Source organism: Eptatretus burgeri, chromosome 17 (assembly GCF_056783735.1).
Source record: "Eptatretus burgeri isolate ZD-2024b chromosome 17, Ebu_testis_v1, whole genome shotgun sequence".
NCBI classification, from domain to species: domain Eukaryota; kingdom Metazoa; phylum Chordata; class Myxini; order Myxiniformes; family Myxinidae; genus Eptatretus; species Eptatretus burgeri.
The window spans coordinates 2,903,139-2,909,141 of NC_140977.1; the positions used below are offsets into that span (position 1 = coordinate 2,903,139).

Consider the following 6,003-nt stretch of genomic DNA (forward strand, 5'->3'; position numbering starts at 1 on the left):
CATTGGGTTGAGGGTGCTGTCAATGTACGAGACAGTTTTAACTGTTGCTTCGATGACGGATCTTCACCCAATCATTTACCCGAGGACATCTTCCATCTGCCTGGAAGTCAGCTGGTGTCACCTTCGTTCATAAACTTCTTCCTCTTCTTAACACCCACAATTATTCCCACACTCTTGCGAGGTTGGTGGGCGATGAAGTTTGATAAGTCTTTCATGAACTAGCTGGCCAAGACGCACATTCAACTGAGGTTTGGACAGGAATTTCTAATTTGGCCAGGGTGCCGGCAATAGCTTGCCGTCTCTTTCAACGTCCACCAACTAATGCTGGCAGATGAGAGTCACGTTTCACGCCCATCCGAGGGACAGTGCACACATTAATGAAACACCAGGATGGTAGTTTATAGCTTGGTCAGGAATGCAACCCAGGCTCGACACGAGACAGTTTGGAGGCGAGTGTGCGTACCTCTCGGCTGTCCATTGACTAGATCTCTGATGTCATCATTCTTCTCTCGAATCTAAACAAAGGGATCAATGTGGAACAAAATGATTCATAGAGATTCTTGTGACGAGGAAACAAACAAGCTGAGCAATCGTGACTCAACAATAGGCTTTATGACGTCACTAAGTTATACCTCGCGTCATCATATGAGGGTGGAATCCCCCAAAAGGGATGAAGTCGTGAAGACGTTTTTAATTCTCTCAAAACACCAGCGAAGGAGAAATTCTCCAAATATCCAAAGCAAGATACCACTTGCTCTTGAGATATTGCATCTGATTAACATTGGAACCTCTACAGGATGGATGTGGATGTGGATACCACTTGCTTCTTGAGGTATTGCATCTGATCAACATTGGAATGCATGGACTCACCATGGACCTTTCCCATTATAAACTCAGATATAGATGTGAAGACCATAAAAGAGTGAAACCCCCAAACCACTGCATGACATACAATAATCTTTTCTTTGTTTATAATTTTCCCCAAAAGGGGTGAACCGTTCCTGGAGGAACTGCAATACTAGGTCGATGCATGGAGCAAACGGAACAAGCCCCGAATGCAACTCCCAATACCAAAAATCCATTTAATAGTCTCGTCCCACATTGCAGGACATATCAGCTGCGAAACTGATAAGAATAGATTTATTAAAAAAATTTCAAAAGACCAAAATTAAAAAGTTAAAAGAGAATAGACAATGAGGATAAAATTCCTCCACACCGTTAGAATCAGAAAAAGAATAGAAAGAGGCCCCTGGGGGAATGTCAAAATAAAAAGTACACAACCCCCAAGGACCAGTTAAGGGCACCAGGCCATAAAAAGAAGGGGGGCCAGTCCAAAAATAGAAATTTGCACTTCTCAACCGTTTGGCAAGATCCATTCACTTAGACCCGAGGTCGGCAACCCGCGGCCCGTGGGTCAAATGCGGCCCACGAGCTCCTCCCGTGCGGCCTGCGGCGCCTTGTCCGGATTTCCATTCGGTGCGGCCCGCGAAACATTTTTCTGAACAGACGGCAAATTTAACATATGTGGACATATGATTCTTCCACATATATCACAGTCTCTGTACGTCACAATAAATTATTTTCGCTTCTAGTCGACTGAACCAGGACCAGGAGGCTCTGTGCGCCAAGTCTGTGACCATTACGGAGGTCATGACTGCAGTCGTCAGGGCGGTGAAATTTGTTTGCGCCCATGCTCTCACCCACAGACAGTTCCGCGATCTCCTGGCTGACGCTGAGGCAGAGTTCGGCGACCTGATCGACTTCTGCGAGGTCCGTTGGCTCAGCCGAGGAAAGATGTTGGAGAGTCTTCAGCCTGAGGGATGAGCTGGCGTCTTTCCTGCGGGAGAAGGGCAATCCTGTCCTTCAGTTCGAGGATCCCACATGGGTGTGTGACCTCGGGTTCCTGGTGGACATTACTAGACATCTAAACGAGCTGAACATCCATCTGCAGGGTAAAGGTGTCTTGGTACCTGACCTCCTCGCCTTCGTGAAGGCATTCGAATGCAAACTTCGCCTGTGGGAGCATCAGCTCAACCAGAACAAATTCACTCACTTCGCCCGATTGGCTGAGCTGCGCCCGACCCCCGCTGCCTGCCGTCGCTACGCCGCTGCCCTGTCTGAGCTGCGAGGCGAGTTCGAGAGACGCTTCAAAGATGTGCGCGCCTGTGAGAAAGAGTTCAAGCTATTCTCCGCTCCCTTTGATGTGGATTCTGTGGATGTGGCTGACGACCTTCAGCTGGAGCTCATTGAGCTCCAGTGCTCAGAGAGCCACCGCGCAAAGTTTGCTCTTTTGTCGCCAATGAAGTTCTGGCACTCGCTCTCAGCCTCCCGTGCTTTCCCGGCTCTTGTTATGGAGGCTCTGCACTTAGCTTCATTGTTCGGGTCCACATACTCTTGAGAGCAGCTGTTCAGTCGCATGAAGCTGACGAAGAACAAGACAAGAGCACAGCTTACAGACGCTCATCTTCAAGACGTCCTCCTCCTGGCCTCCTCCTCCATCAAGCTGGACATTGACTCTCTGTCTGCATCAAAGAATCACCAGCCTTCACATTAATTGTTTCACATTGTGATTACTACAAGTCTTAAAGTTCAAGTTACAATTACATTTATTATTATTTGATTTTTAGGTGTGTTTGTTATTTTTTCGGGTTGGGAGGGGGGTGCGGCCCGCGAGGTGGCCCGAACGTGGCCCAGTGGCCCGCGGCCTGGTTTAGGTTGCCAACGCCTGACTGAGACAAACATGAAAACCATCCACCACCATACAAAAAAAAATATATGTTAAAAAAATGGGGGGGGGTCAAAGAGGGGGAGGAAGGGAAATGGGGGAGTACCAAACTCAGACCTCCACATACTGACGATGGCCCAAGATATGCTCAATGTAAATATCCTGGGATCCACTAATAGCATCAATGCAACATAGCCGACGCATCAGCTTCCGGTAAGACCGGGAGATTCCCAACCGGTTCAGGGCCGATTCATTACCAGGGAACCACGATCCCAGTGCCCCCACTATGAACCCAAGCACCTGGACATCCTTGCCCTGAGCCACCAACGCATTACGCAGTCCTTCATATTTTTCCCTCTTTGCAACTGCGCAAGTGGCAAGGACATCAGGACCATTGTCAAAGGGGACAGCAACGTCAACAATTGTGATTTTATTTCCCTCCACCACAGTGATATCTGGTCTTTCATGTGGGGAGGGATCACTTGGGACATGCTGGTCAACAGATACGTCCCCATGATGAATGGCCTTGACCAGGCGACTCTGGATCATGTTGTGTCGGCGGCGAATGGATACCATACCCGGGGGACAATGGTCAACAATGTGAGCCAGAGTCTCCCGGGGATAGCAACACCGCCGACACCCCTGGGGGGCAGCAGGATTCCACCGATGAGTCACAGCATTAGTCGGGACACAGTTCAGCCTTGCCCGATGCACAAACCTCCAATCACAGAAGCGCATAAACGAACCACTGCAAATCCATGAGGGACCGTTGGCAAACTTATCCATTTTCAGTGCAACGGCCACCTTTCCCTGGTCCGGGAGGCCGAGCAACCTCTGTGCAAACTTCTCCCTGGTCCATTCCCGAAGTGCAGAACACACGGCTTTAGAGTTACACTCACGGGAATGGCCCAGGGTCACAACGGGCTTCCCTGAAAAGGCACGACGGACAGTCACATTCATCCGCCGCGTCGCGGACCTCACCCGAGATCAGAGTGTGGAAATTTGGCCGCTGTACCTAGAGTTCGCCAATGGCCCTTCCATCGAGCCAGACAGGAACTTATCCACGTCCGACTCAATGGGGACACAGTGGATCGTCCGGTGGACGACGGACAAGAGCTGCTGCGTGGCAATGCCGCGTAAAGAAAGGTCACTGGAGGACAGCATCCGCACCGTCTAAACGACAATTTGGATGTCTGCCTCCGACCCCGGGTGTTGAAACCCTAATCCGCCAACATCCCGGCCCGCAAAAATGTAATTATTAGAGGCGCGGACCGGAAGCTGGCAGATCTCCTTCGCTGCACTAACCACCGCAGATACCAGCCTATTTACTTGTTTTTTGGTCGTCTCTCCCGCGCGCAGCGCCAAAGAGAGGCAGGGCTGGACAAAAGTCTGAATTGCATCCAACTTCTGCCATGGTGCTAACAATGATTGTTTAATTTTGAGGACGTCCGCAATCATGTTGGTAAGCAATGAGCAGATGTCCTCATCATCTCTGTACACACCGATGCGGGTCCCGAGGTAGCGATAATGCTCCTCGCTACTCAAAGCTGGCATGATTCGACCCTGAATCGGGAATGACACATCACCGACCCTGACCCCCTCACGACAGAAAAGTGACAAAGAGGCGCACTTAGCAGGCTTAAACTCCAGCTGCAACACATCAGCATTAACAGAGGCCACTTCAAGAAGGGTCGAAAGACCCTCCCTGGTCCCACTCAGGACAACCAGGTCATCAGCATATGCCAATATAGACACCGGCTGCCCATGAATTTTGACGCCGTGACCTCTGGCCACAGCAGAAGCCTGCACCCCGCGCACAATCAATTCGATCGTGAGGTTGAACAGGATTGGCGATATGGGGCATCCCTGCTTCACCCCTGACAATATAGGGACCTCGCTAGTCGGGCCATCATCCATATTAAAGGTAGTGGAGGCACCAGTGTATACATCCCAAAGCAGGTTGATCAGCTCCGCAGACACGCCCACCGTGTCGAGTGCGGCAAAAATGTGGAACACTCCCAAAAATGTGGAAGCTCCATGTGGAACACTCCCAAAAGCATTACGAAGGTGCAGCCAGGCGACAAAAATATTCTTCTGATTACGCCTGGCGTCCTTCATTATGGTGTTTAACAAAAAGGAGTGCTCAAAGCAGCCTTCACTGGGCCGAGAGCACTTCTGGGCCTCACTCAGCATTGAATGCCGGAGCGCCCAGCTGCGGAGCCGATCAGCCAGAACCGCCATAAACAGTTTGCAGAGGCAACTCTGGAGGGCAATTGGCCGAAAATTCTCTGGGTCCCCGGTGTCCCCTTTCTTGTGGATCAGGACCGTGGTGGCCTGCTTCCATGAAGCTGGGATGCGGAGCGAGCGCAGACATCGGTTAAAAATTTCCAATGTCACGCGACATGCCCCATCCATCCGCTTCAGGTGCTGGTAATCAACACGGTCCGGTCCGAGGGCAGAGTTACTCATGCGCCCAAGTCGGGCAGAGATCTCTCTCTGACCAATGGGCGCACTTAACGCCGCCCCCTCCGCACGAGCCTCGTCAGTGGATGACACATGTTTGGAGAATTCCCGGGAAATGACAACTGGGTCGACATTCTTGGCGGAGAACACCCGGGAGAAAAAGCCTCCACGGATTCCCTCCCACCAGAATATCTATCCTCAGCTTTCCCGAGGACCACCCTAAAGGCACGCTTTCTGCTGTGTCTGTACAGCTTCTGCAGGTGACTGGCCTCCTGGGGGTCGTACCCAGGCCTGGGAGCACCCACCATATCCGGACGATCAGGTTGAGGATGACTTGGGTGCGTGGGGGCGTCTGCATTGCGTCCACCACGCCGTGGTCGGCAGCGGTCAACCAGGCACTGGCGAATGCATCGCAGACCTTTTCAAACTCCTCCCACAACACCGCGTTCCACAGCTGACCAACCCAATACTCAGGGAAGCTTGGGCCAGCATCAACACCTGGGGGAGGGGAGACAGGCCGTGGAGCCGGAGGAGCGCCGCGTCGGGGCGGGGGAGCTCGAGACCGGTCGGCAACCGAAGCGGGCGGAGCCGCAATTTCAGCCGCACCCGCGGGTTCAAGCCCCCCCCGCCCCATCGCAGCGCCCCACCCCCTCCACCCTACCGCTCAACCCACCCCCAGCCACAGTACCTGCCACCTGCAAAAAACTGTCACAAGCCTCCTCGAAAGCAGGCCCCTCGGGGGCCTCAAGAATAGCCGATACCAATTGGTCAAGAACCCGGGATGTCTCCACATCACATCGGGGGGTAACCCCGAC

General features: G+C 52.3%; 1 pseudogene; it reads right to left on the reverse strand.

Annotated features, from left to right (window-relative positions):
- Positions 1 to 985: 985 nt before the first annotated feature.
- On the reverse strand, positions 986 to 1,166 carry LOC147009112 (U2 spliceosomal RNA; annotated as a pseudogene).
- Between the last annotated feature and the right edge of the window lie 4,837 nt (positions 1,167 to 6,003).